Source organism: Condylura cristata, unplaced genomic scaffold (assembly GCF_000260355.1).
Source record: "Condylura cristata isolate star-nosed mole 26May11 unplaced genomic scaffold, ConCri1.0 scaffold00004, whole genome shotgun sequence".
NCBI classification, from domain to species: Eukaryota; Metazoa; Chordata; class Mammalia; order Eulipotyphla; family Talpidae; genus Condylura; species Condylura cristata.
This window is the reverse complement of record NW_004567105.1, coordinates 42783484-42799993: the sequence shown is the minus strand read 5'-3', so window position 1 is coordinate 42799993 and position 16510 is coordinate 42783484. Positions and strand designations below refer to the sequence as shown.

General features: G+C 48.6%; 1 protein-coding gene across 1 annotated transcript in view; it reads right to left on the bottom strand.

Moving 5' to 3' along the window:
• GCK (glucokinase (hexokinase 4)) overlaps positions 1-16510 on the bottom strand; it is a 34028-nt gene that overhangs the window by 9002 nt on the left and 8516 nt on the right. The gene's annotated exons all lie outside the window — the stretch shown is intronic.

Below are 16510 nucleotides of genomic sequence, written 5' to 3'. Positions count from 1 at the left end.
GCGAGAAGGCATCTAGGTAAGGTCCCAAAGCTTCACTCCCCCCATTTCTGAATGATGGCCTGGACAAGGGCATCTCCTTAAACACCTCCTAGGAAGTGGTTACTGCTTCTCTGTGGGGCATGAGGTTGGGCGGTGAACAGAGCTCCCTGTGCTCTGTTTCCAGGGATCCCTCCCCTCCCCTGCATTCACACTCTCAACTGCAGCCTTTCATGTAAGCTTGGTTGCAATTCCGGTCAAGAGGCCCCAAGCCATTTGTTCCTTCTTCCTCAGCTTCTAAAGGCCATGCCCCGCTCAGAGGAGCCCTTTAAAGGAAGCAGCCCCTCCTCAGGCCCAGCGGTAGCCTGGAATGGGGCTGGACTAGCCCATCCTCTTTTGCTGGTATTTGGTTTCTCGTGGGGTATGTGGCCCAGCTCTGCCCAATGACAGCTAGAGGGAAGCCTGACTTCAGTAGCAGGGGGCCTGCTGGGAAGGCCATGCCCCTCTGCTTCTGTGGGATGGCTGTTAAGAATGTGATAACCAGCACTGTAAATGCCCTCTTGCCGCTGAAGAGACAAGGCTGAAAGGAAACACTGTTAGCATATGTGTGATAAGGAGCTCTGCTCCAAATTCCTGGTCCAAAATTCCGGAAGCTTTTCTAATTTCCTGAGTGGCAAGACACTAGAAGAGTCTTTTTTCTAATATCTAGTTCCTGACACAGGGCTCCAGAAACCTTTGGAATTTCATGGGTGGGCTCCTGGGTGGAGCTGGTTACCAGAAAGACCCAGCTAGGATTAGAAGCTTAAAATTTCCAACCCTGCCCCTCCCCCATTCTCTTGAGAAGAAAGAGGGACTGGAAATGGAGCCAAGGATCAGTCACCTCTGTGAACTGCTCTAGCAGATGAGTTGAACCCAAGGTGAGGCAGCGGCATCCTGTGGAGGATACCAGGCCATGGCCCTCAAGCCACGTCCTGCCCAAGTCAGTCACTGTGGGACCCTGCCAGCACCACCACTGTCCACAGGCCCCACTGTGGGGACCCTTCCGCTCCCACTCGTGTGTGCCCACTCACTAGCCCAGGGTTTGTGTATGGGGCAGAGGGGCGGGCTGCTGGAAGCTTCTCTTGCTGAGATCTAGCACTTCAGGTGGCCACAGGCAGACACAGGCCTCCAAAAGGCCTCACCTCTAGGGGCTACTTCTCAACGTGGGGTGCTTAAACCCCTTCCTCGGCACGCATCACGGCCCAATGATGGTGCACTTTGTCTAAGGCAGCATGAGAGGAGAGTGCAGTGATCTATATGGTGCTCAACACCCAGGATGTGAACATGGGCTAGCATGGGTGGGGTTCAATTCAAGAAGGTCAGAAAAAGCATCAGGTGCAGGGTCTGCTGGGGCATTGCTTCTCCCGTGTGAGTCAATCCTTGTGCTTCCATCACCCCAGCACACAGTACTTACCTCCATTTCTTACACACGAGGAAACAGCACAGCGGTGCTCTTTGCCAAGATGAGTCAGAGGACTCAGAGCTGGGCTTGGACCTCTGAGCCCACCTCCAGACCCTTCTGGGTGTTCCCTGCCCTGTGCCTGCCCTGACCCTAGCCCTTCCTGGAGCCCAGACTCTGCTGACAAAGGTCTCTCTTACAAGTGTCCTTGGTGCGTGTGGAAGCTGGTTTAAAGGCCTTCCCTGGCAAAGCAGCCACCCTTCCCCCCAGCCCTTTCGGGAGAACAAACAAAGCTCAGACAAGTCTCCCTCTCCCAGGAGGTCACAAGACACATAATGGGGCTCACAGCTATACCCAAACACAGGGCATTTCCTGCCTGAACAACTCCCCACCTTCCAGGCAGGGGTTACTGCTGCCTTTTAACCCTGTCTCTATTTTAAAGATTTAAAAATTTTTATCTTATTTACTTGGCATAGAAGAACTGGGGTATAGACCAGAGGTTTGAGGCAGGGGCAGGGGTGGGGTGAGAGGTTCACCAGAGGCAGAGTGGGGAGCAGAGCAGGCAGGTGTACTGAAATACACTGCTGAGGGGAGCAGCTGGTGAGACAGAAGAGGTCTGCTGCACCATTTGTGGGTCATCTCCCTTGCCTGGGGAGGGCATTGTGGTGGTAGTGCTGAAACTTAACCCCTAGGCCAGCATGGAGGCCCTCTGACCCTGTGTTACCATCAGTTGCCCACAGCATTCTGCATGGGACACTGAGGAACAAGCAAGACCCTCCTCTTCAGGGAGCAACAGAAGAGAATGACATAGTAATAGTGAATCATTAGCGGACTGGAAAAGGAAGTGAAGGTGTCTGGGAGGGAAATGCTGTTTCACAGGAAACGGGCAAGGTGCCCTCACTGGAAAGATGCCTGGGACACAGACCTCAGGGCCCAGCTTCATCAAGGGGTGAGAAGCCAGTAGGCACTGCCCTGGGCAGCAGATGCACTGAGAGGCAGAGTGGATGCGGGGGCATCAGGGTGCCCCAACAACCCAGGTGGGATGAGGAGTGCTGAGCTAGATTTATTCTGTAGTAGGACAATAGCACTTGCTAGAGAAGATGACATCTCTCATCTTTTGGAGAAGAAGCTGGGTGGCTCCACAGGTTTGGTCTGAGCAACCAGGAGGAGCAGTCCCATTCCCAAGATGGGGTGCATAGGGTGGGAAAACGAGCTTGGGCAAGGAGAGGCTGGTGCTAAGTAGTTGTTGAGTGTATGAGGCCTGAGGTCAAGGGTCAGTCTGACTGGAGATTTTCTTTAATCTGAAAGCTATCAGTATGTGGACAGTCTGCAGACCTGACAATCGTCGGATGTACAGGTTGGAAGCAAAGCAAGAGGGGCCATTGTTGGCTGGGGTGCCGGATCTGCAAGACGCAACTGGCAAGTTGCCTGCCCTGTTACACAGCACCTGGTGCTTTGGGACCACTTCGTGAAGGGTCAGGAAAGGAGGCAGGACACCACTGGACAGATGAGACCTGAAGGTGCTTCACATATAGCGTAAAGTGGAGAAAGACTGATCCCCCTAGAACTGGGAGCCCCAGAGAACCAGGAAACGAGGGCTACCTGACTGGAGCATGGCCCAGAGCTTCTGCACTGAGATGCTCAGCCAGGAGCTGCTGCACACCTACCCACTGCCAGGGTCTCAGTAGGGTCAGAAGGGCAGAGGAAGCCTGTGTGGGTTCAGAGTTTACAGAGGTCACAGGGACAAGATCATGGGGTAGTATTCCTTGACCCCTGCATGTCAGGGGGTGCAGTGGGGGCTGGAATTTGGGCCCAGAAATCCTAGAGAGGCAGCGAGTCAATCTATCCACTTCTAGACCTCAGATATCAGCAGTTCCTCACTGCCTGGAGACAGGGAGGCCCATGAAGAGCCTGGTAGTCAGAGAGAGCGCTAATGAGAGCAGTGGTCAGCGTGGGCCCTAGAGTCCAGACTTGATCTGGGGTCAAGAGGTCTCTGGCAGATTTTCACCTGAGGAAGGGGTCTGCTCTGTGTTTCACGCAGTCTTGGGCTGGGTGGTACTTGGTGAAGAGATATGGGTTGGTATCAGAGGCAGAGTCCTGTGAAGGATCATGACAGGCACAGGACTTGGATGCTGGGAACTTCGGGGACTTTCTACCCTCCCTGTGGCCTGCGGTCTGCAGCCTCCAGACATCCAGCCCTTTTGGCTGGTCAGGCTGTGTAGTTGACTCCACGATACAGCACGTGACCTCATTTGGGCCAGTGAGGACTGGGGTCGGGTGGGTCGGGTGTGTGAGGAAGGGAGAGTGAGGAAGATTGTCAAAAGTGGGCCCTCCCTGGTGGTGCAGTGGGTTGGAGTGCTGTACCGAGAAGCTAAGCCAAGCCACGGCCACTTCAGTGAGAGGTTGATCCCTGCCCCAGAGGTAACCCACAAAACTCAGTAGACCTCTCCTGTCTCGCCCGCTGCTCCCCTCAGCAGTGTGCCTTGTCTATCTGCCTGTTCTGTTCCCCACTCTTTCTTGGTAAAGCCTCTCCCCACCTCTGCACCTCTGACCTGTACCCCAGTACTGTATGCATAAATAAATAAAATCTTTAAAAAAAGAAAATTGTCAAAAGTGCCTCAAAAGATAAATATCACATCCCATTCTTAGGTTTGGGGCCTGCCAGGTCAGTCTTCTTTACATGCTGGAGGGCGCACAGAAAACATCCTCCGCTCCTACCCTGTAACCCACCCAACTCCTTGGTCAGCCAGGAAGGGAACTTTTCATGTCCCAGACACACTGGCACCTTCCCAGCACTGCTAAAGTTAGCAGGAGCTCCCAAATGAGCAGAGTGCAGGGTAGTGGGTCCCCACAAATGGGTAGTGGCTTGACAGGAAGCCAGGCTGTCCTGCCAATGGCTAGTATCCCTTCCAAGGAAGCCCTGGACACAATTAATTTCTTCTCTAACCTAGAGTAAAAATGGTTTCACCAGACCCAGGTGTGACAGGTCACCGACTTAACCATTCCCTGGTTCTGAGTCCCTGCTTATGCCTGGGGGACAGGACTCATCCCCCAGTTTAAAGGGCGGGTTGGGGGTGGGGAGCGCAGCTTATGAGCCAGCCAGGTCTAGAAGCAGCTGCTCTTCAACAATAGGGAATCAATTAAATTAATTGTGCTGCATTTTGATATGTTGTCATCAGAAATGGCAAGATTAATTTGCCTCTATTAGCATGGAAAGATGCCGGGGACATGTTGTTTAAAGAGAATGTGACGGCTACCCTCCAAGGGGCGCCCTGCCTTCTGGGGGGCACCCCTCACATTGTCCCAACCCATGCTGAGTAGTCTAGCCTGTGTAACTAGTAGGGGGTTGATGAAATTATAGAGTTGAACTTTTGAGGCCAGACCATCAAAGACATCATGGATTCTTCCCTCTGAGGGATTCTTCCCTCTGAGGGAAGACAGTCTGGTGTTTTGTGGGGAGGTCTATAAGGAACAACTGGGACTTCCTGGCAGATGTGCAGTCCTAGCCTGGCAGACTTGTAAGTGAACCATCTTGGCAGCAGACACAGTAGCCCTCAAGGCCTCCAAGTGATGCAGCCCCAGAGATGCAGCTGACTCTGCAGCCTCAGAGAGACATCAAGCCTGGGTCACCACTGAGCTGCCCCTGGACTCCTGAGGTTTTATGTCCTGAGCCACTAAGTTATTTAAGAAAAAAAAAAAAAGATTTATTTATTTATGCATACAGAACTGGGGTACAGGCCAGAGGTGCAGGGGTGGTGAGAAGATTCACCAGAGACAGAGTGGGGAGCAGAATAGGCACATGGATGAAGTACACTGCTGAGGGGAGCAGCGGGTGGGTCAGGAGAGGTCAGCCATGCCAGGTGGGTCATCTCCGGGGCTGGGATCAAACTTGCGCTTAAGTGGCTGCTGCTAACTTGTAATGCTGTGTCCTAACCCATTGTGCCACCAGGGAAGACCCGAGCCACTAAGTCTTGAAGTAATTTTTTTATACAGCAATAGATGACTAATGGGGGAGGGGAGTTATAAAACATAGTATATCCATTTACTTAGGTATAATATACACAAAGAAGAAACAAAGTGGTAATAGCAATTTTCCTGACAGTAGGAATGATGAGTTTAATTTACTTTCTTCTTTATCTGTATTTTCTACATTTCTCTACAACAAATGTACATTAATAGAGTAACAAAAAATAAGTTAAAACAAAAATAAATAAAATCAAGTAAAAACCAGAAAGGTTGGATTTCTTCTGCTATTTTTGTGCAGAGGCCCAGACCTGGATGGGTGGGGGCTCACAGTTAAATGGGTCAACTTGTACATACTGTTTTCCTGGAAGGAAAGTGGGGCCAAGGATCAAGGGAGCCAGACCACCAGCTCCTCCCTCATGGGCTGGTGCCCTGACTGCACACAGTACCAGCTGGCACCAATGTAGCACTCACACAGTGATGCAACTTGGGCTGAAAGTCAGCACTGTGTTGCAAGTGTTTTCTTAAGCTAGGCGGACTAGAGACCTGCTGTACCCTTGTTTCCCGCTTGTAAGGTGGTGGGAAAGTGTCAGATACACAGCCAGGAGGCCAGTAGCAGAGCTGGGGAGGAAAGCGCCAAGAGACACAGCAGTGTATGGGGGTCACAAAAACACAGCTCATGAGTATCCAGTGCCTCTACACACCTGATGCTTTATGTGGGTCACAACAGCCCTGTGAGCTCAGGGCTGTCACTTTATATGTGGGGAAACGAAAATGCACGGAGTTAAGGGGCTGCTCAGAGCCCACAGCCCGGAAGTGACGTGGCTAGGAGTCATTCCCAGTTGGCCTGATTCCAGGAGCACTGAGTTTAGACTTCCTAGAAAGACTGGAAGGAGGCCTTCCCTGGTGGTGCAGTGGGTTAAAGCACAGCACTAAGAATCGAAAGCTGCTTCCGCATGAGTTCAATCCCTGCCTGCCCCGGAGGTGACCACATGGCGTGGCAGACCTCTCCTGACCCGCCCGCTGCTCCCCTCAGCAGTGTACTTCGTCAGTTGGCCTGTTCTGCTCCCCACTCTGTCTCTGGTGAAGCCTCTCACCGCCCCTCCACCTCTGGCCCGCACCCCAGTTCTGTATGCATAAATGAATAAATAAATCTAAAAAAGAGAGAGAGAGATTGGAGGGAGATGTTTTTTGAGGCCCACCACAAACTACAAACTAGGGGCCAGGAAAGAGTCTCTGAAGCTGCCCCATGATGGAAATGTGCCGAGATCTGGCTTCCACAAGGAGGAGTGAGAGCTGGGGCAGCCACCAGGGCCTGATCTGCTGGTGTTTGCCTCTGACAGAAGGTGGGGCAGGAGGCAGGTGGCCTGGGGCTGCGTGTCAAGAGGTGATGCCTAAAGTCCAGGGCTATAGAAGGATAGCCGCTGAGTACCGGTGAGGGAACAGGGAGTCATCTGAGTACTGGTGAGGGAACAGGGAGTCGTCCTGTCCTGCACATTGACTGGGGGGCAGGATAGGGAAGAGAGGGACATTCAGGATCCCACGCAGGGGATAACACTGTGCAGTGTAGGCGTTTGAAGTTGCAAGCTGGAGTGTGAAGATGATGGGATTTGGGAAAGTCTCTTAATGATTCTTGGTCACATTTTTCCTATCAGTAGAGGTGACATTTTACATACTTCACAGGGCCTTTGAGGGGTCCACTGGAAAAATGCAATTAAGATTCTTGGCAATACAAATGATTCAATAACTTGTAGCTATTTTTGTTATGAAAGGGTGTTTGAGGCCTGGATCCAAAATCCAAGGTACATTTCCTACCTGCCGATTTTGTTTCAACACTGAAAATAATCAGCAGGCTCAGGGGTGGGAATTTGGCTTTAGACAGGCCATGGCCCCAGAGCATTGGGTGGTCTCAGTGCAGGTGGGGCAGCCTCTCTGATACTAGATTTCTATAAATCAGTGAAGCTTCTTGTCTGGAAAGAAAATGACTAGGGCATGACATCCCAGAAAGTCAACTAGGAAGCTCCGGGGGCTAGTTTTTCTACCAAAACAACCATTTAACTATGCAGGAGGTGGGGGAGAGACCAAAGTAAACTATTTCAGACCTTGGGAGCCTGATTGGATACAACCAGGCAGTTGTATGGTGAAAGATGGGCTGTGTGTGAACACTGCAATAAGCAGCTACCATCCGCATTCCGAGCCATAGCCATGGGGACAGTGCCCCTGTTCCTAAACAGCTGACCAGTGCACAGTGGCTACATTTTGGCTGATCTACTGGCCCTGAAGTCTCCGCATAGAGCTTGTCTTTTTCACTAGAAACATGGAGATCAGAAAAGAGTGGGGAGATACATTTAAGACTATAGACATCTTAGAAGAAAATATAGAGGCACAGATTCAGGACCTTGGATTTTGAAATGAGATTTTTTTGTTGTTTTTTTTTTCTTTTAGATTTATTTATTTATGCAAACAGAACTGGGGTACAGGCCAGAGGTGCAGGGGTGGTGAGAGGATTCACCATAGTCAGAGTGGGGAGCAGAACAGGCAGATGGATGAAGAGGAGCAGCAGGAGAGACAGGAGAGGTCTGCTGCACCATGTGGATCACCTCTAGGACAGGGTTAGAACTCACACCCAAGCGGCTGAGATCGGCTTGGCAGTGCTGCGCTCTAACCTACTGTCCACCAGGGAACACCCTAAATGAATTTTCTTAAAATCACAAGCAACAAAAGAAAAAGTAGATAATTGGACTTTATAAAAAAATTTTAAATTGTACATAAAAGGCCACTATCAGGAATGTATAAAAGATGGGTAAAGAGATTGAAATCATTTTCTGATAAGCATTTAATATACAGAACTCCTAAACTCAACAACAAAATAACAACCCAATTTAAAAAAAAATAGGCCAAGCACATATTAAATAAAGTAGCAACAACAAATGTTGGCGAGGATGTGGTGAAAGGAACTCTCCTGCACTGCTGTTGGGAATCAACTCGTCCAACCACTATGGACAGCTGTGTGGAGGTTCCTCACACTGCTAAAAATGGATGAAGCTGCCATTTGACCCAGCAATTCCACTCCTAGGGATCTACCCAAAGGACATTAATTCAAAAGGATACCTGCATCCTTATGCTTATACATTTATAATAAGTAAGAAAAAACCCAAATGCCCTAAAATAGATGACTAGATCAAGAAGATGTGATATAAATTCACAGTGGAATACTATTCAGTTAAAAAAAAGAGAGAGAGATAATCTAATGCCATTCACAGCAACATGACTGGAGTTAGAAGGGATTATGCTCAGTGAAATAAGTCAGAAAGAAAGAGAAAACTATCGGATGGCTTCACTTACAGTAAAAATATAGGGACCAGGGCCCTCCCTGGTGGCGCAGCGGGTTAATGCATTGCAAAAGAAGCCTAAGCCACTTCCTCACAAGTTCGATCCCCGCCTGCCCCGGAGGAGATCCACATGGCGTGGCAGACCTCTCCTGACCCGCCCGCTGCTCCCCTCAGCAGTGTACTTCGTTGATCTGCCTCTTCTGCTCCCCACTCTATCACTGGTGAATTCTCTCACCCTCCGCATCTCTGGCCTGTACCCCACTTCTGTATGAATAAATAAATCTTTAAATATATATATATATAGGGACCAAATAAAGGATCCAGGAAAAAGAAAAGTAAAAAAATACAAAATACAACAAGGGACCTCCCTGGTGGCGCAGCAGGTTAAAGCACAGTACCAAGAAGCTAAAGCCACTTCAGCATGACTTTGATCTCTCTCTGGGCCCCAGAGGTGACCCACATGGCACAGCAGACCTCTCCTGGCCCAGCCGCTGCTCCCCTCGGCAGTGTACTTCCTCGATCTGCCTGTTCTGCTCCCCACTCTGTCTCTGGTGAAGACTCTCATCGCCCCTGCACCTCTGGCCCAGTTCTGTATGCATAAATAAATAAATCTTCAGCAGTGGATTTCAGTCGAGCTGCCTGTTCTGTTCCCTACTCTGTCTCTGTCCCTGATGAATCCTCTCATCCCCACCCCCACACCTCTGGCCTATTTATTTATATGTACATAAGTAAACAAACCTTTTTTTAAAAAAGAACATATTGGCAAGGTGGTGATAGTTACACAATATTATAAATGCAGTTAAAGCCACTGGATGGTCCATTTGAAAATAAGCAGCAAAGTTTATTTTATATATTTGACCCTCCAAACAAGAAGAGAATGACTAACAATGACATTCATTGAGGATAAAATTCTTCATGGGGGGAACTTTTTACTTCCGCAAATGCAAGGACCACCCAATGGGCATGTACTTCCGCATTTGCTCATTCGGCCATTCAACAATATTTGCCAGCAGAGGCCTTGTGCAGTCCTAGACCCTGCACACATATATGCGACCCACAGTCAGAGTTAGGGGAGGTCACTATTTCCAGATGCTGCCCGAATTATAGATAAGCCTGAAAAGGTGCAGGAAGTCCCATTCAGACTTCTCAGCAAACACAGGGACTCAGCCTGTGGGAAAGAGTAGCTCAATGGTAGCCTTCTCGTTCTGAAGTGTGCTGGCAGGTGACTCAAAGTACCTGCACTAAGTCAAAAAGGGGACAGAGACTAAGAAGAAAGAAATCAAGTAGATAGAAAAGCTATGTCTACGAGAGAACTTTGGCCATACTGACAAGGCACCATTTGCCTGTGAGCACATAGATGAGGCACCTAAGATTTTGAGGAACTATATTGCAAAGTCCCACAAGCATGGCCTGAGAAAGCCTTGGACTGTTGAACCCCTAAAATAATACTCGAAATGCTATCAGGGGAAGCTGTAAAGTGGCATGACTCACTGGGAGCAGTGGTCAACGACATATCCCCACAGTGGGCCGAGGCTATAGAGTGTGTGGAGGAAGATAGCGCCTGACCTGTCAAAGCTTTGTTTTGCAACGTCTTCCCACTTCTGGCTAGGTGAGATTTCACCATCACTACAGATCAATTTCTGTTTTCCATTTTTCTCTTTCCAAATGGGAGATCTTGCTACAGACCCCTGTGCACAGTCCCCTTGGGGACGCTGAGTGAGGAAGGACAGACAGGTGGCTCAGTGCATAAATCATGGGTTTGTAAGCAGCATTACTGGAGCCTGGCAGAGTTGCTTAAGCGGGATAGCATGGGACCTTGGGTCTTCACCTTGGGGTTGGGGGTGGGGTGAGCATATGTTCTGCGTATAAGATCTGCATGTGAACGTATGGTGGCTGGAGGAGAGTACTGTGGCAGAAGTTGCCAGCTGTGGGCCAAAATCCACGTCCTGTCCCCCCCATGATAATAATGTCCAGTGCGTTCCTGGCCAGCTGTTCTCCATTCCTTAATTTCGAGTTTTGCTCTTGGAATTGGAGCAGAAATGGTACCATTTCCAGGGCAAGGCTTTAAGAAGAGAGTGACACTTTTATGATTCTATCCTTTCTGTGGGTTGCATACAGACGATGAGGAAGTGGGTGGGGCCATGAAATATGCCTGGAACCCTAAATTACTATGTGGAAAAACCCTGAGCCAGCTGACACTTACATTTGGCCATTATAGAAGTGAAAAACACAATTCTACTATGTAGATCCATTTCCTGTTTTGGTGTATTGGTCATAGCAATTAATTTGCCCGAATTAACACTCAGAATGATGGTATAAACACCAAAAATAGAAGCAGGGGGGATTTGAATCATCCACCTATTTAACATTTGTTAAGTACTTAATTTGTGCTTAGTCATGCAATTGACTAGGTTTCAGTTCCTAAGGAGCTTATAATCTAACAGAAGAGACAAATAACTATTACTTACTGATACTAGTGAAGTCACAGAGTTTTAGGAGAGCAAGGAAGAGAATGGTGGAAGGTTCTGGAGGCATCAAATAGGGTTTCTTGAGTCTCCTTCCTTCAGCACTTAATGTGTGTGGGAGGAAACTGATCAGGAAGAGAAGAATGTTCCAGACAGAGGGCCAACAGGAAAACTTTAGAGCCATTTGGAAAAACAGAAAGTCAGGGTGGCTTGAACTTAATGTGCACAGAGGACATGCCCAGCGAGTGGGGCTGTGGTAAAGGGCAGTCAGGCTGAAGAGGAGCCAAGACCCTTGACACTTGAAGAATCAAGAGTATACCAAATATAAAAATATGGATAAAAGCCAAAGCTGTATTTAAAACCTCAAAGACATTTGTGAAAAGATAAATGGAAAATCAATGAGCAAAACATTCTTTTCAAGATGCTGAAAACCCCAACAAGCCAATGATAAAGTAAACCTAAGAAATTCAAGTAAAGGACTCAATAATCATGAAAGCAGAATCAAGTTACACAGAAAACACACCAACAAAAACAGCAGTAAACTTGACTAGCAAATCCCAAGCCCAGCTCTTTCAAAAGACCTATAAAACAACAAACACTTGGTAGTCTAACCAAAGATAAGAGAAAACTCAATAGGCTACTTTGGGAGTAAAAAAAAGACATAATCATGGATAACAGGAGGTTGAAAAGCCTTATGAGAATTATACAGAAGATTTTCTTCAGTAAATTGTAAAAATCTAGAGAAAATGAATGATTTTCAAGATAATATCAATTATCAAAATTGACTCAGGAAGACACGGAAACACTTGATCAGATGTACAAAATGGAAGAAATAGTCATAGATGTCAAATTCTTCCCCTAACAAGATACCGGTCCTGGCTAGTTTTATCTAAAATATGAATGTGAACATGTAACATCTGGCCCTAGCAAGGCTTAGCAAATGCTTTAAGAGACACTAAGTAGACAAAACAGTTTGGCAAGTAAGCACAGTCTGTAAGACTGGGACATGACCATCCACTGCAGACAGGCGAAAGTCATCTGGCTTATGATGGCAGGGTTGGGAGGAAAGGCGACCGCGTGGCAGGGATAGACAGGGCTGGGAGAGGAGGAGGACAAGGAAGAGGAGGATTTTACTGCTGGACAAACACCATCATCAAGTCACAGAGAGCTAAGTTACTGACGCCTATCACCCTGCAAGTACAAAGTCAAACACAGGCATTCTGTCTCCAGGGCACACTCATAATTGCTGGGCTATCCTGCCTCTGAAGGAGCTGGAGGAGGCAGACAAGCTGGGATTCCATTACAGGAAGGCTGCAGTGAATGGGCAGGGCTGTTGTTAGATTGTAGGAAGTGAGAGCAGAGAGTTGCAAGCCCAGTTCATAGAAATAAGCCCAGGTTACCAAGAGGAAGCCTTCAGAGTTACTCTCACCTCTTTGCCAACAAAACCATGTCTGAAAAAAATGCCTTGTATCCAAAATATATAAAAAACTCTCACAACTCAGTAATAAGAGGACAACAACCCAGTTTAAAAAACATCACCAAAGAATCCCAGTAACTACATGAAAAAAATGCATCAATTGTCAATTAGTGAAATGCAAATTTAAACCACAATGCTGCAATACTTCACACTCTTCAAAATGTCTAATGGCAAGAGGGTTATTCTCCTGGGACACAGGACTTAGCACCCTGGCAAGGATCTCAACAGATGGTTCCAGCAATTGCTGAGATGGTTCTTATAGGCAATGACCCACATGGAACAAAGGCAAGATGCTTGATTTTATTTGGTAAAACAAAAAGACAGCGATCAAAAGGAGAACAGAAATGGGCACAACAAAAGTGATCTACTAAGGGCCCTCCCTGGTAGCACAGCAGGTTAAAGCACAGCACAAAGAAGCTTAAGCCACTTCCTCATGAGTTCGATCTCTGCCTGCACTGGAGGTGACCACATGGCGCGGCAGACCTCTCCTGGCCCGCCCGCTGCTCCCCTCAGCAGTGTACTTCGTTGATCTGCCTGTTCTGCTCCCCGCTCTGTCTCTGGTGAAGCCTCTCTGTCTCTGGTGAAGCCTTTCACCCTCCACATCTCTGGCCTGTACCCCAGCTCTGTACGAATAAATAAATAAATCTTTAAAAAAAAAAAGTGATCTACTACGTATGTGCTGGCTATGTTCCTTGGGGAGGCTGCAGGGGATGTGATGCTGGAGGGACACTAGCTGAGAGCCTCCGTGAGGACTGTCCCCTACAAATCAGGGCTGTCCTCCCTAGTAACCACAGGGAGTGACCACAGTGACACTTTTAGGAATCCAGTGGTTTGGAATGCCAGCCTATTGCTCACAGTAAGTGACAAATGACTGTACCTTGTTTCTCACTAGGAAACATGCATGATGCTTACTAAGCAGACCTCTTTAGGTTTGGGTGGAGGCCTATTCCGATGACAATACTACTCCAACCTGTTTATTGTATAAAACAGAAAACTGATCATTTTAAGCGGAGCCAGAGAAAGAAAGGGCTCTGTATCCGGTTCAAAATCTGAACCTTAGATCACAGCTCTCATAGTCAAGGTATTCCACTGCATGGAATGTGTAGACCCCAAGACAGGAGTCACAGACCAGACCCCTCATGCTAGGCCAAGACCAGGTCCCCAGGTTCCAGACCAGCATCATGCCAGCTGCAGCACAAAGCCAAATACCACTTGAAAATGACACTCCTAGACCCGTGTAGAGACAGAACATCTGACCGTAGGACACGGAGGGCCACGTAGCCTGAACGAGCCATGAGCTGGTTCTGTCAGGCCCATTAAGTCATCAATGAAGGCAGCCCCAGCATCCAGCCATCAGAAGATGGAAGCGTCATGTCTGAAATCAGGCTCACAGATTCAAGCATCTGGGGATCACAGGTCAGCTCAGGAACAGGTGACCTAGACCAGCCTGTCACTTTCCACTCTTGTACCTCTTTCACCCCTTTCAGTTCACACATGTAGCCTCATGGTAGGGGCTTTCCTCTGCATAATATCTGGTGACAAAATGACTGCATTGTACCCTGTCCACTCTGGAAGGGACGATTCATCATGACCAGGAATGACATGTTCCAATACAGATTAGTTTTTCCTATTTCATTGTCTCAGTCGTTCCCACTAGTCAAGAAATCACAGAACATTGATCAACTGCTAGGAGGCTCCCTACAACATCACCTCTGACAACACTTTTGACAAAGGAGCTTTAGCTACAGCCCAGGGTCATTTTACCCAGGGTCAGTCTTCCCACCTGAGCTGCTATCCTCATAGATTGCTGGAGCAGTCTGGGGAAGGCTCAGCTGAGCTGTCAGTTTGAGGGTGGCACCCTTTGAAAAGGGGCCAATGGCCACTGTGGGAGGCTGTGTCCCTAGAAGGTAAAATACATGGATCTGGGAACCAAAGTGCCTTCATCGCTACTGACCACATAGCTGGGGACTTTTTTTTTTTTTTGCCACAGCTTCAGGTTTGTAGGTCTGCAAGTTCTGGTCCTCTGCAGAGTAATACTTCGACCAGGGCATGCAAAGGAGTCCCACAACGGAGGCGATAACTGGCCGCTGTGCTTCTTGCGCCTGTAGCCAGAGAGGCAGAGAGAAGTACAGCGGTGCTGGCACGCGGAGCAAAGTGTGACCAGGTGGCAGTTGGCCCGTGTCCTAGAGACAGGACCACGGCTACAGAATAAAGCAGGAAAGCACATGGCTTGCACTCAGATGATCCACTGCGGTGTCCCTTGGTTCTCCTGTGTAAATAGACAGTTTAGAGCAGCCACTGCCTGGCAAGGAGTTCAGATCACTTGGGGTTGGGGCACGGGCACTCCCTCAGGTGAGCCACTTAGCACTGCAATCCAAAGGGGAAGGCTCTAGAATGGATGTGGGTAGAGAAGGGTGAGTGTCTTTCACAGTCTTTGGACCCCCTCCAGGACTGTAGACATGGGAACTGTATTCCCTGTAACTCAACACCAGTCTGTTTTCCCAGAATCTTGGAAACACTGAGCCTGGAGGCCTGGAAGGAATGAGTTTAGAGGGGCAGGTAGATCCAGGCCATGCACAGGGTGGGCGTTAGGACACGTCACTGATGCCCTGCCCTATGGGGCTTGTACACCGCATCACAGCTGCTTTGAGTGGTGGTTGCTAACTGCTCACAACTGCACTCTTCTCAGAGTTTCCTGGAAATGCCTGGATGATTGTTACTTTGCCTACGGTTAGGCCTGAGGCTATTCTACGGGTAGGGCTGTTCTGTGAAAGGTTGGCCTCTTTCCTCAAGGAAGGACAGCTCCCTGATGCTTTTCTCACTTCAGAGCCCCCCATGGGCTCAGACTGAGGTTTGTTCAAGTTGAACCCCTGTCTACCTGGTTTCTTCCCCTCTCCTGTTCTGTTCCCTTAACTTCCTTACAGTTCTGCTAAGAGCACTCCCTCAATAAACCACTGTCCCAAGAGCCTCCATTTCAGGTTCAATGTTTTGGAAAACTAACCTAAAACAGACACAGAACGTATTTTCATTTCATAGGGCATTAGGCCTGGTAGCAGTGGCACATGTGACGGCCACTCCCTTCCCTGGCACCCAGCTCACTGGAGCTCAGCCTCACACCCTGCCCCCTGGTGAAAGCCTGAAGAGCAGAGAACCCCATGTCTTCATCTCTGTGCCACTCCCTTCCCCTAATTGCTTATTAGCAGGGCTTGTGGCCCCCGGTTGTCTACAGTGGAAGATCCCACCTGGAGGGATAAATATCTTGGTCTTATAAGGGGACAAATGTAAATATGGTACAGTAATAGAACCTGTCTCTCCACTCTTGCCTCACCAGATAAACTCTCCCATTCCCTTTATTTACCTTCAAGGCTTAACAATCTTGCTTTTACATTTCAAGGAAAAGACCATGCTGAGAAAATAACACTGGAATTGCTGACCATCAGGTGATAGCAATAGCAAGGGGACATCAACCTATCTCCCCCCAAAATCTCCAAACACTCGAGTCACAAGGATAAGATACTGAGACTGGCCCACCGCCTCCTCCCTCCTTATACACCTGGACTCTGGATAAATACCCCAGCCCACATGTCCGCTGCCCCCTTCAATGTGTTGGCAAATTAAACCACTTTCCTTCTCCTCAAACTGTTTCTTTTTATTGGCCAAGGGAAACCGAGACTGGCGTTCGGTATCACATATGACCGCAACTTATAGGCGCACGTGCCAGGGCCTGACAAGGGCTCATAAGAATAATTTGTGTTGGGCCCTCCCTGGTGGCACAGGGGGCTAAAGGGCAGCACTAAGAAGCTTAAGCCACTTCCGCATGAGTTCGATTCCAGTCTGCCCCGGAGGTGACCACATGGCG